Genomic DNA, 22,798 nt, shown 5'->3' with positions numbered 1-22,798 from the left:
AAAGTTTCAATTACTTTGAGAATTGCTCTGACGTTAAACGGTTTGTGAATAATGGCTATATAACGTCCTCTGAGAATATCTCAATGATTAGAATGAGAGTTTAGATTACATAACCATGTATTCCTTACCCAAAGTTTTCGAACTTTGTTGATTGAGAGAAACCGGAGGAATTAGCTTTGCCAAGTCCGCGAACTGATGGAAGTTCTTTTACCGAGAATTTCTGCTGGGATTTTCCAAAAACTCGTTTGCGTGTTTAGTCCGCGAACTGGCGGAAGTCTCTTTGCCGAGATTTTCTGCTGAGTTTGGAAAACTCTGCCCGTTGCCTTAAGTCCGCAAACTTGTTTGTGAGCTTAAGTGGTTATGATCTAAAGATGTGCTCTGAACATGAAACTTAAATTACTAAGGAATGCTTTATGCAAACCGTGGCTATAAAGTTCATGAGCCGATTCATCGAATCGAATCATCTTTGTTTCAATTGTGTCTTGTGTAATTACATAATATCTCATAGCAACTGAACAACTCTCTAACTAGTTCATTTCAGTCAATTGAATATGGTGAAGAAGAACTAGGTTAATATGAAATGCTCATATGGTTAACCTTTTTGGTTACTATGTTGAACCAACATACACGTACACGTTTGAGCATGGTTTTCACAAACCAAGTAAACGTCTACCCAAGTGTGTGTGACAAGCTAAGTTTTCGATCTAACGGTTGAGAAATATTCGCTTGAATCTAAATCAGGTTTTCATCTAACGGTGAATATGGATTGTTTTGTAACTAAGGCAAAACCCTGATTTGAAGGATATATAAAGGAGACATCTAGCATTGGGAAAAACTAATCCCCACACGTATGTGTGATACTAGTGCGCTCGCTAGAGTCGATTCTCCTTTAACCTTTGGTTTTCTTCTCTAAAACCAGGTTAACGACTTAAAGACTTCATTGGGATTGTGAAGCCAGACCGATACTACTTTTATCGTAGTTGTGTGATCTGATCTTGCATCTTCTATCGTACAAGTACAATCTTTGATTGGCTTGAGATCGTGAGAGTTCTCTGATAGGCAAGATAAAGAAGTCACAAACATCTTCGTGTCACTGTTTGTGATTCCTCGACAAACCGCTTGTGTAGTCAAGAAGGATTGTTGAGAGGTGATTGATTAATCTAGGTTGTTCTTCGGGAATATAAGACCGGATTATCAATTGGTTCCTGTTCACCTTGATTTTATATCTTAAGACGGAACCAAACCTAGGATTTTTCTGTGGGAGACAGATTTATCCTTTGATAGACTTTTCTGTGTGAGACAAATTTGTTTATTATCAAGTCTGCGATTTTGGGTTGCAGCAACTCTTAGTTGTGGGTGAGATCAGCTAAGGGAATCAAGTGCGCAGTGTCCTGCTGGGATCAGAGGCGTAGGAGTACAACTGTACCTTGAATTAGTGGGAGACTGATTGGGGTTCAACTATAGTCCATCCCAAAGTTAGCTTGGAGTATGCTAGTGTCTGTAGCGACTTAATACAGTGTGTATTCAATCTGGACTAAGTCCCGGGGTTTTTCTGCATTTGCCGTTTCCTCGTTAACAAAATTTCTGGTGTCTGTGTTATTTCATTTTCCGCATTATATTGTTTATCTTTATAATTGAAATAATACAGGTTGTACGTTAAAGGTTAATCGATTGGAGATCTGACCTTGTGGTTGTCGATTTCATTGATTAATACTTGGACATTGGTCCTTGGTACCGTCCAAGTTATTCCTTGTATTTGATAAAGACTCGCTATTGTTTTTAGCTTGAGTAAAAATCAAATCAAGTGAGAGATATTAACTCCTTGAGATACTTTTATCTAGATTGAGTCTGACTGTCTAGTTGATTCTCTAGCAAAGTATTTCGGAGTTAGTCCATACAGATTGATAAGCGAAATATTGGGTGGTGTTGTTAGATCCCCGTTTTTTTCAAACCCCTATAATATTCCACAGCCGCACTCCCCACAAAGATATGGCAATTAAGATCAAGTTCAAAAGAACTCTCCCCCATTAAATGTCATTCCCGAAAGAACAACAAGAGCAACCTTAATTTCGAAAGAAAAGAAGGATTTCTTTTGACCAACATAGAAGCAACCACCAGAGGTGCTTTTCTGATCTTCTACACACCCTGCCCAATCAGCATCTGAATAGGAAACAAGACTGTTGTTTGTATCCATAGAGTATGATAAGCCATAATATAGGGTACCATTAACGTATCTTATGATTCGTTTTACAACTTTAAGATGTGACTCTTTAGGATCTGCTTGAAATCTGGCACAATATCCCACACTAAAAGCAATGTCTAGTCTTGTTGCAGTTAAGTATAGAAAGCTTCCTATCATGGATCCGTATAGTTTTTGATCAACATATTTTTCTCCTGTATTGGATTGGAGTTTCCCAGTAGTTGGCATTGGAGTTGCCATGGGTGTTGAATCTTTTAATTCGAATTTTTCAACTAAGTTCCTTGCATATTTTTCTTGAGAAAGAAGAATATTGTCTTTTTGTTACTGTATTTGCAAACCAAGAAAGTATGACAATTTCTCCGACATTACTCATTTCGAATTCTCCACTCATAAGATTTAGGAATTCATCTGTTAGAGATTTTGAGGTGGATCCATATATGATGTCATCTACATATATTTGTGTTAGAAGAACATTTTTACCACTCCACTTGGTGAAAAGTGTTTTATCAGCACCAAATCTAGAGAATCCCTTTTGAAGTAGAAAGGATGTCAACTTAACATACCAAGCTCTTGGAGCTTGTTTTAGACCATACAGGGCCTTTTTAAGTTAAAAGACATAGTCTGGGAACAATGGATCTTCAAATCCTTTTGGTTGAGCTACAAAAACTTCTTCTTTTAGATTCACATTTAAAAAAGCAGATTTGATATTCATTTGAAACAGTTTTATCTTAAGATAGCATGCATAAGCAAGTAAAAGTATAATTGATTCTAAACGAGCAACATGAGCAAAAGTTTCATCATCAATGCTTCAATCTGAGAATATCCTTGAGCAACAAGCCTGGATTTGTTTCTGACAATTGTTCCAAATTCGTCTGATTTTTTCTTGTAGATCCACTTAGTTCCAACAATGTTTACTCCTGCTGGTTTTGTAACAAGTTCCCACACTTCTTGCCTTTTAAACTGATTAAGTTCCTCATGTATAGAGTTTACCCGAGATGGTTCACTGAGTTCTTCCTCAATATTTTTTGGTTCTATGGAAGATAAAAAAACATGAATAGTGACAGACATTCTGAAGTTCTCTTCGATTCATAACTCTAGCATTGGCATCTCCAATAATATCTTCAGTAGAGTGTCTTTGATGTACCCACTTGGCAGGTTTTTGGAAAATACATTCAGTATCATTGGGTTGTTCAACAATACTTTCATTATCATCAATGTCACTAATTAGAGGAACCATAGTTGGTTCTTCTTCAGTCTGTTTTTCTTTAACAACAGTTTCAGAGGGAGGAAGCTCTGCTGCAGTGTGGTTGTCTTGACTAAAGTCACTAATGTCATCAATAACCACGTTAATTGATTCCATCATAACTTTGGTTCTGAGATTGTATACTCGGAAGGCACGACTATCAGAGGCATAGCCAAGAAAAATTCCTTCATCACTTTTGGAATCGAATTTTCCTCTATGTTCCCTATCTTTGAGAATATAGCATTTGCTTCCGAAAACCCTTAAATAACTCAGATTGGGTTTTCTTCCATACCATAATTCATATGGAGTATTTAGAGTTTTGTATCTTAAATAAACTCTGTTTATTAGATAACAGGTTGTAAAAACAGCTACCCCCCAGAAGTTTAATGGTAGGTTTTTATTGTGAAGCATTACTCTTGCCATTTCTTGAATATTTCTATTCTTTCTCTCAGCTACACCATTGGATTGAGGTGTAATAGGAGCAGAGAATTGATGGGAAATCCCAAAATCATTACAGTATTCATATACTTTCGTATCCTTGAATTCTGTACCACGATCGCTTTGCGACCTTGTTCATTTTGTATTTTGTTCACGATAATCTTGAATTCATCAAGAGTGTCATTCTTGTGCTTCAGAAAAGTAACCCATGTAAAACGTGTATAGTCATCTACCATCACTAAAGCATACTTATTTCCTCCAACGGATGCTTGTTGGATTGGACCAAAAAGATCCATATGAATAAGATCAAGAGGAGCACGAGTGGCTATGTCTCCAGAAAGTTTGTGTGGAATTTTTCCTTGCTTACCCTTTTGGCATGCACTACAAACACCTTCTACTTTAGTGTTAATTTTTAAAACACCTTTGACAAGTTCACGATTAATGAGCTTTCCAAGCATTCGGTAGTTGATATGACCAAACCGTTCATGCCACAAATGGGTTGACTCGACCTTAGTCAAGTTACAGTACAAATTGGACTGTATATCAAGAAGGTCACAATTATTCATGCTTCTTCGTCCTCGAAAAATTATTTTTCCGGACTTGTCTTCAATATCACAACCTTTCATATTGAAGACAACTTTGTTACCTTTATCACAAATTTGAGTTACAGACAGAAGATTTTCTTTCATTCCTTTAACATAAACAACATCATGAATTTCGGGAATACCAGGAAGTTTGATAGTACCTTTCTTGCTAATAAGACAGCTGCTTCCATCTCTGAATGTTACAGATCCTCCCTTATAGTCTTCTGTCCTTGTGAACCAAGAGAGATCACCTGTCATATGTCTACTACAACCACTATCTAGGAACCACTGGAATGGTGAAGTTGTTTTAAGTGCAAAGGCTTACAGACATTGTTCACCAGGTTTAGGATGAATTGTTAAGTTCTTATAAAGATTCTTAACACGATTGATCAAAAGTTTTGCAAAACAAATTTTCTGACATAAATGACTCCATCCTTCTTGAAAGAAATTCCTGGACTGTCTCTTCTTAGTCTGTTTACGACATCTAGATGTCGGTATTGAACAATTTAGATAATCCTTCGAGTCATCTAAAATTTTTACCAGTTTTCTATCACTCATGATATTACTGATTTCATCAGTAAATAACCGGTTTTGTTCAATCCATTTATCTAACATCTTGACAAGGCCTTAGAGATATTCATCATAATCTTGTTGAAGATCTACTGAGGATCTTGAAACGTTAATTGAATCGAACATGAATTCAATTTCTTATAGGTTGGATCGCAGCAAACACAGATTGTTAGATATTTTCGTGTTTGCCTGCTCTGATACCAATTGAAAAGGCGAGGGTACCCAAATATACCTCAAGCTAAAACTTTTCCTACCTATAAGTCCTTTCTCCGAAAGTGGTTGTCTATGGACTGAGTCGAGACAATACAACTAATCGGTTCACACTTCGTGTGATCGTCTATGGATACGAGATCGAGACAATACAACAACGAAGTATGTTACTTAATAAAAAGGTTCAGACTTAACCAAACACAATAGGATTCACTTATCAAGTAAATAGGAATTAACGTTTGTGTGATTTACTTTAATTATAATAAAACAATTATAATGAGGAAATATAAAGTAAATGACACAGCAAGATTTTGTTAACGAGGAAACCGCAAATGCAGAAAAACCCCGGGACCTTGTCCAGAATTGAATACTCTCACGATTAAGCCGCTACTCAAAATTACACCTAACTTCGTATAGTTGAGACCAAGCAACTAAACCTATAGTTCACCTAGTTCCGTCTGTATTCCCACGCCTCCGACCTATGAATAAGTCACGTACTTGGAACAATTCCTTTGGTTCGTATTCCAAACAGTAAAGGAACAACAAATATTTTGGTATCAACTCTATTCAACCAAGTGATATGAGTCGGACAAAGGCTATTCTGTTTATCTTAACATAAACTCCTTCGTCAGGTCCTTAGATCTATCTTATGTTCAATTACCTAATTAATCGTTTAAGATTAAGCAAACAACACTTTTAATCCAGAGAATTGTGTTGATGCCGATCTAATCAATTAATCAATCCAATCTATCACAATGATAAACCGATTATTAATTGGATCCTCTTTTACCGAAACAATTATTGTGCACGCCAAAGATTATGAACCCACAAATCAGAAATCTTCAATATCTTCTTCGTCTTCAAATATTCTTAGATCTTCAATAAAAACCTGCACACAATCACTTTAATCTCTTGTGATCAATCACGCACAGAACGGAGTCTGTTAACAATGGATTATCACAAGATCGTCTTTAGCACTAACAACAGTCTAAAGATCCCTGTCGAAACTTCGATCTAGTTTGAGTGAATCTTATATCAGAAGAGAAGATTTTCAAGCATAAACAAACTAGGTGCAATCAAAGTTCAACCACCGTTAGTCAATCAAATCAATGAAAACAAAAGATAAACCGCAATTATCTAGTTTCCCACCAACGGTACTCGTAGAGCTTCACAATCCCAAAGAAGACTTTAAACTGAGCGGGTGTAAGAGATTTCTCCTAATTAGGTTACTCTCCTCTCCGAATAGGCGGCTACACCAGTAGCAACACAACAAAGAGGAAGTTTGTTGTTACGAAATATTAGTTTGCAAGAAAGGCAAACTTCAAGTATTTGTAGACAAGGAAGTTTGGACACCAAGGAATTTCCAAAACCGAAAAATATTCTCAAGATATTCATTAAAGAACAAATTCGGTTTCCATAATTTCTGGAAATGCTCTAACCAAAAATAATGATCGAAATCTCTCAGAGAATCTCTAATTAGTAAATGCACATTACTAATGCTTATTTTCCTAAAATAAGTTAAATACCTTAATTAAAAGATTCTTAACTTATTTATGTTTCGATCCTGGGATTCTCTTCCCTTAGCTATTAAAGAATAATGATCGCTGTCGAATGCGTCAAAAATAAATTACACTTTCTCACTACTCAAAATATATAATATAATAAGGGTAAGAAAGGATCGTTCCCACAGAGAGGTCTAGGTTTTCGTCTGTTTCGATTTCTTATATAAAACTAATTTATTAAACAAGAAACATGCTTTGTGAAATCAAATTAATACATAACCAATAATAAGATTAATTGCTCATATTAATGGGGTTCATAACAAGAAGAAAAATAAAAGTTTTCATGTTTAAAACCCTAGAACCAAAAGCATAAGTAAAGATAAGATCTCAGATTAGCTGTGGATTTCTCCCTTTTATACTTTCTTTCCTTTTACATCCCGCATGAGCTAATTGTTGCCTCTGAAATAAGTCGAGCCCAAATCTCAGAGCCCAAGTCCATTTGAGTGAATCAGTGAGTCAACTCGGTTGACCCCGATTCAGCTAGAGTTTTGTCTATTCTGGCATGTTCCAGGCCACATCTCAGCTTCCCTGCACCAATCATCCTAGCATGCATCTATCATTCATCTGTAGCATTCATCCAATCCACCATTCACTTCATTTCAGTCCCTTGCTCTCTCACAGCAAACTACCAACTTTACAAACTTTCAGTTGCAACCTTCCTTGATCTCCACCTACAATTAGGACCTGCTCATACATTCAGCTTCTCAATCCTGCAAACTTGACATCAACACTTGTTTCTTGTATAACCATTACATCACGGCTTCAAGCACACTCCAATTTCAGTTCATATTGACTGCATCTCAACAATAGCTTCAGATCCTTGGTATACTGCTCACAACAAGCACCAGCTGAACCTTCAGTTCCACTCTCTTCCACCTGATCCCTTTAGCTCTTAAGTGCAATCCTCTTCTCAATCTGGAAATAAACAACATCAACACTTTCATTGTATTGTAGCTCAACTGCAACAACTCGAACCGCAGCTGCAATTCTGCTTCTCTTTGTCTAAATCGGCTCCAAGTACATCTCCGTTTCCGCAACTCAAGCCACTCCTCGACAAACGCAAAACCAATGCAAACCCACTGTTAATTCTTCTCATCTCTTCACAGCACCACCATCAGCTTCTAAGTCTAATCTGCCTCGCTCATTTACTTGCAATTTTAGTTGTAAGACTCATTCTAACACAGCCATCACTGACCAGTTGAACTGCACCTTAACTTCCTGAAATTCAAGCCACAATCTTCTCACAAATTAACCAGTTCAACCTGCAGCATCAGTTCACCCATCCAACAATTCATAGACCCATTAGCTCATTCAAATCCCTGTAATTCCTAACACATGCATCTAAGTGTTCCTGCTACTCAATAAGACAACCACCCTTCACCAGCACATACTCCATCAGCTGCAATCTCTACCTGAGCATCTGGCCATTAGACCACCAGTAGCTCAAGAACAACTCCAATTCAGTAATTTCCTCAAAATCCTCACTTGTGTTTCTTGATTCTTCACAGATTCCTTAATTCAAACCCAACATTTATCTCTTGATCTTTCACCAACTCCAGCCAACAAAGACTCAATTGAACAGCTCGCATTCTCAGCTTGTCTGAACTGCTCTGAATCATTAACCATTCATGTCAATACTTCGCAGCTTCAGCTGCAACACAAACCACAATTTTTGCTTCAGACACAATCCATCAGTTCTCAGCATAAGTCTTCTTCTCTGCCATTTCATCACAACCCCATCGAAACAATCACCAGGATCTTCTTCCTCATTACAGAATCAACATCAAACCCATGATTATCTTTATCATATCAGCTCAACCTGAGTCCTTGACTGCAATCTTGCATTCAACACCAGTAGTTCTCATTTGTTACCATCACCATCAAGATCCTTAAACAACCATTAATATCTTCCATCACCCATCTGCAATACACTGCCACCATCACTTCCCTGTAATGAGCAACAGCTTCAACATCACTGCCTGCTTCAACCTATCAGCAAATACCCATTTTTCAACCGAAGTCGAACATGTAATAAATTCCATTCTCAAATACCAGCGGCTTCAATTCCTTTTCTCAGTGACATCAATTCCATCAAAACCCAGAAAGAATTTGTGCCCTAATTCTTCGTTACTCAATGTCACAGGAAACCGTAGCTTTTGAATTCTCGATTTCTTCTTCTCAGTTCTCAACAAACCCTTTTCTCTATCTTCTCTTGCAAACCTAAATCAGAATTAAACCCATTTGCTCAAATGTCTTCTCAATCTCTCTGTTAATTCATCTCACCCTTTCTCTGCCAGCCGCCATAATCGTTTGTCTGATTCTCTCTTAATTCAGATGGAGAAAGTGAGACTTTGAATTTTAGGTTTAGTGTAAGAAATGGGGATGGCTATACCCACTCAGGTGAAGTAGATAGGGGGTACCCAAATCTTATATGGCTTTTGTCGGATCTGAATAACCGACAGCCTAATTCCTTGTTCAACTCACCTGTCAGTTATGGAGAACTGACAGTTCATCTTCACCTCCTTCATGCGCATTCTAGACTGCTCCAAATATAATTCGCCTATAAATTGATCTTTTTGTCCTTTTCGCTCCAAATGAATGTTTTATCGTTATTTTACTCCCAATGACTCCATTGCACCTAATAAACTCAAAAGCAAACATAAGATACATAATTTACAAGAAAAATAGCAAATAAAGCATAATCAATTGATATTAAATCAAGGCGTTTAGGACACCTATCAAATTCCCCCATACTTAGACTTTGCTAGTCCTCGAGCAAAATAAACAAAACAATTCTAAAACATACATACAACTCTGTGTCGTCGAGGATACGGTCACACTTAGCATTATAACAAGCCTTTGAACCCCTAGGTGTCCCTAGTGAACGAGTTTTAGTCTCGTGAGGGTTTACTAGAGATAGACCCACAAAACCTACTTTTCCAACTTACTAGTTCTCCGAAATGATAGCATCCAACGCGCTAAGAAGACATAGAGATTTTGCACACTAGTCATAAGAAGTTAGACACATATATGAACACAATCTCATCCTTAAAAGTTGAGAGAGAAATAACCATCCCTTATCAAAAGAAATTTGGGTTCGGAGTGATCAAAAGTCTCGACTCTGCCTCACAAGAAAGGATTTTATCAAGTTGCTCTCAATAATAAATAGCTTTTTATGGGTCACACATGTGTCGAGGTAGGAATGAAGAGAGAATCATGCGACACCTTGAATGGTAGGAAGGCCAAACCCTCCGAATTGTGTTAAAAACCCACATCTTTTATTTTATTCATTTTGAAAACCCTTTTTTTCTGACGATCTCTAATAAAGGAAATCAACCACTTAACGAAGGTGGGAATATGCTTACTTACCTCGTTATCCGTTCGACGTGCAGTTAGCACCACTCTCACAGCATCCATAGAAACGTCTTTGGTCTTCAATCCTTGTCTTCATCTTCGTCTTCGGTATTCAACTCTTGATGATAACTCTTGAACTTCGTAGAATCTTGACAATGTGATTCTTTCTTCTAATTCGTTGTTGCTTGAAACTTCACTATGAATATTTCTTCTTCCATTTGCTTTATTGAAAGAATGAAAAACTTAAAATGAACTAAACAAACAAAAATATGATACAATGGATTTTTCTTGTCTCTTTTTTCTTTTTCTTTTTTTTTTCTTTTTTCTTTTTTTTTCTTTTTGATTTTTTTTATGGGACAAGAAAAATAAAAAAAAACACAAAATGAAACAAAACATAATAATAAAACTAGTAATGAACCTAAAGATATTTTCTCTTGTCTTTTTTTTTTTTTGATTTTTTTTAACAAGAGACCTAGCGTAATGATGACCATGTCCCAAGTTTTTTTTTTTTTTTTTTTTTTTTTGAAACACGAAAATAATACAAAATAAAGATAAAATAAAAATGCAAGTACAAAGGCCATGGTGTAAATACTTTACCGCTTGATTCTTTACAACTTGTATGTCTTGATATCATAAACTTCTTGAACTCTCATCTTGATAATCCTCACTCTTGTACATAAGTCTTCAACTTGTAGAAATTTTGCTCCTTGTCTTGTGTTGCTTTACTTGAATCTGAAATCTGCTCATTTTTGTACCGTTGCTTGAAAACCTTGAACGTCTTCAACTTTCCTTCAAATTTGTGATGCTCCTCTTGTTGATGATGCTGGTGTTTCTATGGACCTGTTGGTATAGAGAGAGAAAAAGTGGATGGTGCTAACTGCGAACAAGATTACAAGTGGTATGTAAGTTAGCAATTCGAATGTCACCATCACGATTGATAAAATAGCACTCAAGAGATCAAAATAGTGCTTCTATTGGTGGGAGGTTGGGTAGCTCACCATTCTACCCGGAGTTTACGTCCGGTGACACACACTCTAAAAGCACAAATTTAGACACGTACAAAGAAGTGAAGGTAGGTGCCTCTCATGACGTAACATGGGTAGTCTCCAATATAGGGGATCACAAATCTAATATTGAATTCATTTTGCACCTCATTTTCCACCGGCATGGTTAAATCCAACTTTAACTCTCATACAAGTAAGAAACCCGATCATAGTTCTCTGTCATCTCTAAGTTCAGTCACTCTTATGAGAATCTCGATGTAATCTTAGCGACAAATTGATCTATGTGACTCTAAACTAACTACAAGTTGGAGTTTTTCATGCACTAATTTACAAAAAAGTTGAAAATTTCATGAAAAATTTACAATGCAAATGCTTAACCACTCCCCCACACTTAAACTTTACATTGTCCTCAATGTAAATTGAGTCATCCAAAGTAAGTCAAGGTGGGAAATCTTATAATGATATGCGACAAGAAATCATAAAAAGTAAATTCAAGACAAGAAAAATAAGAGATAAGATATACAAAACCAATGGGTTGCCTCCCCTTCAGCGTTTGGTTTAAAGTCGTCAGCCCGACTAGTAAGACGAATTTCCCATACACCAATAATCTGAAAAGTTGAGGATCCTTCCATGTAACCTGGTTTGCAAACACTCGCTTCACACAAAAATTAGTACGAGAAAATAGAAGGGAAGCTATCAACCGATAAAAGTTTCTCCCACACTTATTCTTGTCCACACTTGGAAGTGTATAAAGAATATAGGAGTCGGGAACTTCCACGGTTTCTTGTTCCAAAACCTGCATAGTTTGAGAATCAAAGGTTTCTAAAGGCTGATATCGAGAAACAAAGTCATCTAACAATATTCTCGAAGCACACACATTCAAGCCAATAAGAGGTAAAGGATAAGGATTAATAGGCAAAGGGTTAGAAAAACCTTGTATCTCTTGTATTATAGTATCCTCTTCATCCTTAGAAAATTCAAGTGAATTACTTACCTCTTGCACATCGTGGTCCTCTATCGAAATTTACAACAATTCTTCATTCGTTTCTTCCTTAACCAAAGTCTCGACATTAACATCTTCATTACAATCTTTTGCATGCTCAATTGGGTCTTCCACAATATTGGTCAAATCGGTTTCATTCTCAACATACTCCACCTTGTTGTTCGGCACATACTCTTTTGCGGATGCAATTCTGCCCATAAGGAACTTTTTTAGAACACTCATTACATCATTCTCAAGCTCTACCTTTTGAATAGGTTCTTGATCATTATAAAGATCAAGGCTTGAGTAAGCTACATATGTGTCATCATATTCCTCTTCGTCTTGATCCCAAAAAGATTCTGTAGTACACCTTTGGGAAATGTCACCATGAATTGCTTCGACCGATGTATCTTCATAATCATTTTCACTTTAATAGTTAACATAAAGTTGGTCGTCATTGAATTTAGTGTTGCTAGTCTCAAACTCATCCTTTTGAATAGGTCAATGATCATTATTAATATCAAAACTTGAGTTAACCACACAATTATCAATGAAGGACCCCAAAGGTTGGCCTTTCTCAACATTAGCATCAATCAAATATTCATCACAAACCACATGCACATTAGAATAGTTATTGCTTTTAAAGCAAAGTTCTTCCTCATACCTTTCTTCTTTGATTTGATCAATACCTCTTTGTAAGTTAGCAATACCTTCACGAAGTTCTTGGAGTTGCTCTTCTGTAGCCTCTTTATCTTTTTGAAACTCTTGTTGTACAAAGTTGGAAAATTTGTCTAGAAAGTCAGAGACTTTTTGTTCACGAGCATAAGAGTCCTCAAATCCTTGTGGTTGTTCACAAACGTACTCTCCATAAGGTTGTTGAGGAAAACCATAAGGTTCCATGGAATATTGGTCATAACCAATGAATTGGTTTTAATTATACCCCTGGAATTGGTAATTGTCGTATTGTTGAGGTTGTTGAAAATCGTATCCATTCATGTAGTATGCTCCTTCCATGAGAAACAAGTACCTGAAATAAGATTCTCAAACCAAGGTTAAAAACCAGAAAATAAGAAAACAAAAATAAGAAACAAAGCTAAAAAAAATAAGAAACCAAAAACAAGTGACAACCGCTGCCTCCCCGGCACCGGCGCCAAAATTTGATCGCTGTCGAATGCGTCAAAAAATAAATTACACTTTCTCACTATTCAAAATATATAATATAGCAAGGGTAAGAAAGGATCGTTCCCACAGAGAGGTCAAGGTTGTCGTCTGTTTCGATTTCTTATATAAACAAAGGGGGATTTTTCTGATTTTATGTAAAGGAAATTAAACTAAAAGCAAACAAAGCAAAGCAAACACGCAAATATATAAAGATATTGGTTAAGGATTTCATCTTCAATCACAAACATGTTTTCAACACAATAAATAGAATTAATATTTAATCTCTCATTATCAAAGGCCCTAGGATACCTTGATCGCAAGAATATCCCGTTAATTTCCTCTTGCACTAATCAAGTTTTATTCCCTAGATGCATTAAGTTCTATGAAATCAGGCCAATCAAAGCAATCGAACGTGTAAAAGCACTAATCTGATTTAACAAAGGTCATAAATCACTTGTGGTTACTAGGATGCATCACTACAAGCAATAACCACAATTATGCTACTTGCATTCAAGGTATGCCACTTTTGCGTATAATAAACCCTAAACTAATAATAAATCTGAATGCAGGTTCAATCAATTGGCCACTCAACTTAACAAGCAATCAAATCATACATGGCGATAAATCTAGTGAATCATGATTGATAATTATGAGACAAACTAATTTATTGAACAAGAAACATGCTTTGTGAAATCAAATTAATCCAAAACCAATAATAAGATTAACTACTCATGTTAATGGGGTTCATAACAAGAAGAAAAATAAAAGTTTCCATGTCTAAAACCCTAAAACCAAAAGTAGAAGTAAAGATAAGATCTCAGATTAGCTGTGGAATTCTCCCTTTTATACTTTCTTTCCTTTTCCATCCCGCATGAGCTAACTGTTGCCTCTGGAATAAGTTGATCCCAAATCTCAGAGCCCAAGTCCATTTGAGTGAATCAGTGAGTCAACTGGGCTGACCCCGATTCAGCTAGAGTTCTGTCTGTTCTGGCATGTTACAGGCCATATCTCAGCTTCTCTGCACCAATCATCCTAGCATGCATCTATCATTCATCTGTAGCATTCATCCAATCCACCATTCACTTCATTTCAGTCCCTTGCTCTCTCACAGCAAACTACCAACTTTACAAACTTTCAGTTGCAACCTTCCTTGATCTCCACCTACAATTCGGACCTTCTCATACATTCAGCTTCTCAATCCTGCAAACTTGACAGCAACACATGTTTCTTGTATAACCATTACATCACTGCTTCAAGCACACTCCAATTTCAGTTCATATTGACTGCATCTCAACAATAGCTTCAGATCCTTCGTATACTGCTCACAACAAGCACCAGCTGAACCTTCAGTTCCATTCACTTCCACCTGATCCCTTTAGCTCTTAACTGCAATCCTCTTCTCAATCTGGAAATAAACAGCATCAACACTTTCATTGTATTGTAGCTCAACTGCAACAACTCGAACCGCAGCTGCAATTCTACTTCTCGAACCGCAGCTGCAATTCTACTTGATCTCCACCTACAATTCGGACCTTCTCATACATTCAGCTTCTCAATCCTGCAAACTTGACAGCAACACATGTTTCTTGTATAACCATTACATCACTGCTTCAAGCACACTCCAATTTCAGTTCATATTGACTGCATCTCAACAATAGCTTCAGATCCTTCGTATACTGCTCACAACAAGCACCAGCTGAACCTTCAGTTCCATTCACTTCCACCTGATCCCTTTAGCTCTTAACTGCAATCCTCTTCTCAATCTGGAAATAAACAGCATCAACACTTTCATTGTATTGTAGCTCAACTGCAACAACTCGAACCGCAGCTGCAATTCTACTTCTCTTTGTCTCAATCAGCTCCAAGTACATCTCCGTTTCCGCAACTCAAGACACTCCTCGACAAACGCAAAACCAATGCAAACCCACTGTTAATTCTTCTCATCCTTCACAGCACCACCATCAGCTTCTAAGTCTAATCTGCCTCACTCATTTACTTGCAATTTCAGTTGCAAGACTCATTCTAACACAGCCATCACTGACCAGTTGAACTGCACCTCAACTGCCTGAAACTCAAGCCACAATCTTCTCACAAATTAACCAGTTCAACCTGCAGCATCAGTTCACCCATCCAACAATTCATAGACCCATTAGCTCATTCAAATCCCTGTAATTCCTAACACATGCATCTAACTGTTCATGCTGCTCAATAAGACAACCACCCTTCACCAGCACATACTCCATCAGCTGCAATCTCTACCTGAGCATCTGGCCATTAGACCACCAGTAGCTCAAGAACAACTCCAATTCAGTAATTTGCTCAAAGCCCTCACTTGCGTTTCCTGTTTCTTCACAGATTCCTTAATTCAAACCCAACATTTAGCTCCTGATCTTTCACCAGCTCCAGCCAACAAAGACTCAATTGAACAGCTCTCATTCTCATCTTGTCTGAACTGCTCTGAATCATTAACCATTCTTATCACCACTTCCCAGCTTCAACTGCAACACAAACCACAATTTCTGCTTCAGACACAATCTATCAGTTCTCAGCACAAGTCTTCTTCTCTGCCATTTCATCACAATCCCATCGAAACAATCACCGGGATCTTCTTCTTCATTACAGAATCAACATCAAACCCATGATTATCTTTATCATATCAGCTCAACCTGAGTCCTTGACTGCAATCTTGCATTCAACACCAGTAGTTCTCATTTGTTACCATCACCATTAAGATCCTTAAACAACCATTAATATCTTCCATCACCCATCTGCAATACACTGCCACCATCACTTCCCTGTAATGAGCAACAGCTTCAACATCACTGCCTGCTTCAACCTATCAGCAAATACCCATTGTTCAACCGAAGTCGAACCTGTAATCAATTCCATTCTCAAATACCAGCGGCTTCAATTCCTTTTCTCAGTGACATCAATTCCATCAAAACCCAGAATGAATTTGTGCCCTAATTCTTCGTTACTCAATGTCACAGGAAACCGTAGCTTTTGAATTCTCGATTTCTTCTTCTCAGTTCTCAACAAACCCTTTTCTCTATCTTCTCTTGCAAACCTAAATCAGAATTAAACCCATTTGCTCAAATGTCTTCTCAATCTCTCTGTTAATTCATCTCACCCTTTCTCTGCCAGCCGCTATAATCGTTTCTCTGATTCTCTCTTAATTCAGGTGGAGAAAGTGAGACTCTGAATTTTAGGTTTAGTGTAAGAATGGGGATGGCTATACCCACTCAGGTGAAGTAGATGGGGGTACCCAGTTCTTATATGGCTTGTCGGATCCGAATAACCGACAGCCTAATTCCTTGTTCAACTCACCTGTCAGTTATGTAGAACTGACAGTTCATCTTCACCTCCTTCATGCGCATTCTAGACTGTTCAAAATATAATTCGCCTATAAATTAATCTTTTTGTCCTTTTCGCTCCAAATGAATGATTTATCGTTCTTTTGCTCTCAATGACTCTGTTGCACCTAATAAACTCAAAAGCAAACATAAGATACATAATTTACAAGAAAAGTATCAAAAGAAAGCATAATCAATTGATATTAAATCAAGGCGTTTAGGACACCCATCAAATAACTTTGAACAATTAAAGAAATAAACATTCATAGCATGTGTTCAAAGTATGTCGACATCTTAACTTTGTAAGTTCTCTTTCACACTTACAACCTTGAAACCGATTTGCCACACTTCCAAACAAGTTTATAATTGGTTCATCTGGCTTTCAAGAACTATGCAATTGATCAAATAACATTCAATCACAAATCATGGGTTTAACGGTTCTACCAAAACAAGTTTCGGTTCAACCTTCCATGTGAGTACTGTGCATAGTCACACTAGCTTTCCAAAATTCGGTTAACTAGGTACTAGGATCGGTTCCCCACATATATATGGTATCTAACTTATATGTGTTTCACATGTCCATCGGATCGGTTCCCCTTTGCCTAAAAACGTGTCGCACATGTTCATAGGATCGGTTCCCCTTTCTGCTATAAACCTTGTTGCACCTCATACAAGGATCGGTTCCCCTTTGTGATGTACTGCACCTCTTACTAGGATCGCTTCCCTTTTCCCATATTTGGTCAGACATAAAATCACAAACTCGATCATACCATCTCAGGTGATTACTTAAGATCGGTTTCACTAATAAAAGTCATACCAATACATAAGTCAGGCCTTTGTGAATAGTTCTACCAAGAAGACAACAAGTCGTGAACGGTTATACTCAGTCACACATATTGGTTGTTCATAAGATATGCAATGAATAACAAAACCAATAACGCCTGGCGATTTCCTTTTCGATCACAAACAAGTTTATGAACTTACTTCCTTAGAACACATGTAAAACATTATTCCTAGGATGAAATCCTCACCTCATACCCATACATAATCACAATAGCATTCAAATGATTATGGCTATGTCTTATCTACAAAGTTTAATGGTTAAGCAATAAACCTCGTATTGTATTCCTTAATACTATGTCTATCTAGAGTTCAAATATGCTTCGCAGTTTTGTTTTCAATATGCACGACTTGAAAGATACGTCAGGGAATGAAACAATTCAAGTCAAATATCACTAACCTCAAGTGGAAGGATGATTGTTGTCGTTGTAGCTCCTTGCTTCTTCACATCTTCAAGTCTTCGCAATACTTGTAAAGTCTCAAATCCTACTACTTTCAAGCTAACATATACGAAGTTGACTCTAGTAAATAATCAAGCGACTCTTAACATGAGTTTTGATTCACTAAAATATGACAACCAAACTTGACATACCAACGCTTGGTGGGTTCCGAGCTATGCTTTAACAAAAAGAGAAATGGATACTGATGCATCAATGATGAAAAGCAAAGGTGAACAGAAAAATAACGATGCAGCTAGGCATATTTACTCCAAGGCGGCAACATCTACATCAAACAATGACCATAACGGACATGTGAAACAAGGAAAATTCAAGCCAGGGAGCTAGTGTTGAGTATAATGCCGCCCTACCAGAAAGGTGAAGATGGGACAAAGAAGAGAAAATGGGATGGACCATATGCAGTAAAAATGTACGCAGGAAGAGGAATGTATGAATTAATGGATAAAGATGGAAAATGCATAGGGAAAATGCTTGATCATCTTTGGAACCAAAAATACCTGAAGAAGTATCATGGTTAGGAGATGTGGCAATAAAAATACATTTCAGCAAGGCAGTAGTGGATAGGATATGTCAAGTTGCAGAATCTCAGATATGTTAAGTAATAGTTATTATGCAGGCGAATAAGTGAAGAAGAAATAAATCAATGTATGAATTGAAGATATGAATGATAATGAAAAAATTTTACTTCTTCAAAACTGAATACTTCATAAAAAGATACAAGTAGAAGAACGAGGCAACAATAAGACCTCGGAATAAGACCTTAATAGGAGGCAATAAAAATTAAAACCTATAACTAGGGAGGCTAGGCATCCAATTGTGGCGTGCATCCTAGTTCGCATAATTGCAAGAGGCAACAATAAGACCTAAAGCATGTCATGGTTGGGGAAAACCTAGAAAGCATGACTTGGCGAAAGCCATACCATCCGTGGGATCTGAGTCATGGAGAATTGGGGAAAAACGAAAGCCTATCCAGCAGAGACTCCTTAGTAGAAAGACTAAGGTACTAAGCTCTCTCCTAAGGAGTGAAGAAACTCGATCAGGGCGCCGCGGTAGACGGTTGAGTCAAGGGTGCATGGGACGTCTGGAGCGTACCTGGCCATCCTTGACAAGTCCTGACTATGATGCACTCGGCCCCAAAGAAACTCCACTAGGGTGTGATCTCGTACAAGATCATGAAAACAACTGATTGTCGACATAACTGGATGGGAAGAGCCCACCTTAACCCGGTAGGGGTAAGCTTCCTTGAAGGGTAAGTCAGGGGGAATATAAGGGTGACATCCTCCATTAGGGAGCTGAATTGTGTCAAAAGACGTCAATATCATGGGCCTATGACTCAAAGGAGAGTATAGGCATGTCATATTTGCGCGAAAATATATCCTGCAGAGGCAATAATACGAAGGATGATAAGGCAAAATCAAAGGGTCTTTGCATGAAAATGTAACGACTGCCTGCGATTTTGTCGCCAGACCAAAACAATACCTTGGGGCAAGCATAAGACCTATCAACAAGGGGAGGCATAATAAGACATCTACTTAGAGAGGCTCAATAAGACCTTATAACAAACACAAATTGACTTATATATGCAGCTAACATTATTATGCAGGAAAACAAGCACTAATAAAGACGTACAATAAAATGCGAGAGAAAGTCACGCACGATGATAGCAAGGAGGAAATAAAAATGTTAAGGTGTGAAAATGATGATGAGGCAGAAAGATTGAGGAAGCATTGAGGGGAAAACCAATCATGACGCGGGGAAAGCGCACAGAAGAGGTAAGAACTGAGGCAGCAACCAGCAAAGACGCATGAAAATGTATAAAAGGATAACGTAAAAACATACAGGTACAATATAGAACTTGTGATATGGTTAATATTGCACGCTTAATAAGGTTATTATTTATATCATATCACACTCATATATATACAAGCGAACAGTTACGCACATATCAAATATTGATCAAATAAAAGCAAATAACAGAGGCAAGAATGGGAATACAAATGTCAGTATAAAATGTTATTTGCCTTCATATGATATGCTCATTTACTTATGCAATATGTTATCATCATTGGATTAATTCTAACCATTAGAAAGAGTAGCATTTTGTTTTTTGTTCATAATTACACGCAGATATAATACAAGGAGAATTTACATTGAATAAAAAAGGCTTCAATTGTCAAGGAGTACACGTTGAAGAAAATATCCCAAAAGACAGGGAACATCCAATATACAAGAGGAGAAAAAGAAGAGGAGGATCTATAGAAAGTACGGCTATTTCCCGCCCATATCATCTTCACCATCTATCTCAACCTCAGAGTCACTGTTCTCTTCATCGGACACTTCATTTTCTTCATACTCAGCTTCACTGTCAGAGATCTCGGAATCTTCTTCATTAGTAGAAACTTCGGCAAAGTCATAATCTGGTACATGAATATTTTGATCAGTACAGATCTCCACCGTAGTCTTCTTAACAGCCGCATCGCGGACACGGAGCGCGTCCTTATTTAAGTTGGTAATAGTAACCACTAACTTTCTCTTAAATCTGCGGCATTTATCGTTTCTTGCAGAAAGCTTCTCCTTCAAATACTCAATCTCTTTAAGATGTCGCTTTTCAGTATCTACAAAATAAAATAAAAAGATTAAAGCCACATGCAAACAAAATCCAGAAAGCAACACAAAGTTGAAGATAGTACAAGATTATAAGCAACCTTCTTTTTCAGAAAGGATAGTCCTAACCAATGCCGCATGGTCAGACTCTAAACTAATATTTGTAACTAGACCAGTTCTAGCGTTATCAATAACCCTTGCAGCCCATTCAAACTCATCCTCACTCTCTATAAGAAGACGAGAGTGAATCACATTTTCGCGGGCGACAAGAGTATCCCTTTCACTTATAACTTGATCCCTCTCCATCTAAATTTGAAGCTGAACTTCATGAAATTCCTTCAAAGCTTTCGCACCCTTAAGAACAGCTTGATCCTTTTCTGTAATAAGTGTGTTCTTTCTCACCTCGAGCCTATTAATTTTCTCCTTATTTTCGCGAAGGCGGCGTTTAAAACCATTTTTCACAGATAACATAGACTTATGTTCTCTATTAAGGATTGTATATTTCGAACGAAGTTCATCCAGACTAAGGTTCTCCAACCCATCCTTGGGGAAATTATTCAAACAAAAGTTAAGATGTTCAAGAAGAGTCTCATCATCATCAGGGAGGTTAGACGCTTCATCAGACAAATTGTAGATCTTTGCGAACAAAAGGAATTAAAAGAAGATGAAGGCAATGCGAAAAAATCAAAAGGAGGAGGAGCGAAAAATACGTACCCACTAACTGATTGTTTCTCTCACCAAGATCAATCACATCATTCTTATAAGAGGAGAGCTCATCACTGACTTTCTGGTTCTCCGTATCAAGATGGCGAATCTTCCTATGCAAATCATTGGTGACCGCATACGACACACGAGTGCTCTATATCAATGGGGATAAGGAGAAAAAATGAGTGACACAAGAAACTTAGCGAACGCTGGCGCACAAGAAGAAAACTCACCAAAGACCCAAGCGTGATTGGAAATCTGGAGTTGAAGCAGAGGCAACTCCTTGCAAAAGACTCATGACTCAAAATGGGAGCATTACAAATCTTAGAAACCGCATCGCATGTGCAAGTTAGTCCAGTATCACCAACAGAGGCTAATGAGTTGGAAAAGATACTTGACAATTGCTCCATGTAAGATATTGATGAGAAATTATCAGGAAGAGGAGTCGCGTCATCATGGGAGACGGTATTTGGGAAAGCTGGAGAAGATAACTTTGTCTTTTTAGAAGTAGTCTTTTTCTGTGTCTTCGAAGAAGCGCCACCACCTTTAGGGAGGGGAATATCATCATTGAGACCCTCAGCGTCTCCAGTCTCCACCTACGCACACAATGAGAGATAAGAAACAGAGGCAACAATATTGTTAAAAATTTAAATAAGTATTTCTTACTTCATTGTCGTGCGAACTTGAAGCCTGTGACGCGTTCTTGTTAACCTTCTTATTCTGCTTACCAATCTGAACACGGAGAAAATAATAAGAGAAAGCACTGAAGATAAGAGGAAAGAGAAAGTTAAAGATAAACGCACCACAACATTTTCTTCAGGCCATTTAAATTCCCAAGGTTTGAAGGCGTCAAGGTTCGCAGGGAGTGGAAGAGTTGAACCATCAGCACCCCTACCAGAGATGTAAGGGCCCTCCAAAATGGTAGGGTACTCCACCCAACGAACATCCTTTGATTTTCGCAGTGTTATTGAAAGAGTCATGGAAGTCAACATCCCCCATAATCCTCTGGTCTTCTGTGAAACCATCGGCTCTTGATAAACGGATGCCCCAGCGGAATGATTCATTCATTATGATGACGACATTGTAGTGACGAAAGAAATTCTCAACTATGTACTCTGCTGCGATGATTTCTTTATGCGCGTATTTTGGATTCCTTACATCTTCTGGGTAAAGAGATTCTAACCCGGCCGCACGATGGACGTATTCTACCATTATTCTAATGCAATCACCACTCAGCTGGAGTATGTCGCACGACAATTTCTCATGAGAAAGAAGCTCGTAAAATAATGGAATTTGAGGATTGCAAAGGGGAATGGGAAGACCAGCAAGCAGTTGCCCGAGCGAAACAATGATTTTCTGATCGTTCCATTGATCAAGCGAAAACCATTTAGGTTCAAGAGAAGAAGTATAATCTGATCCAGGAGGGATAGACAATGTGAAACCTCTTCGCTTGAATTCAGTCTGTAATCTCTTGAACTCTTTAACATTCTTCCAACCCGGTTTAAGTGGCATTTTTAGAGTGAGAATCAG

The 22,798-nt window shown here is 37.6% G+C and overlaps 1 long non-coding RNA gene across 1 annotated transcript; it reads right to left on the bottom strand.

The window, feature by feature from the left end:
- Positions 1–14,012: 14,012 nt before the first annotated feature.
- LOC113299954 lies at positions 14,013–16,493 on the bottom strand. The gene is made up of 2 exons (XR_003335298.1): positions 14,828–16,493; positions 14,013–14,469 (listed from the first exon to the last, which is right to left on the bottom strand). It is a non-coding gene; the product is annotated as an uncharacterized LOC113299954 (long non-coding RNA).
- Between the last annotated feature and the right edge of the window lie 6,305 nt (positions 16,494–22,798).

Source organism: Papaver somniferum, chromosome 7 (genome assembly GCF_003573695.1).
Source record: "Papaver somniferum cultivar HN1 chromosome 7, ASM357369v1, whole genome shotgun sequence".
NCBI lineage: Eukaryota > Viridiplantae > Streptophyta > Magnoliopsida > Ranunculales > Papaveraceae > Papaver > Papaver somniferum.
This window is presented reverse-complemented; position numbering and strand designations above follow the sequence as displayed.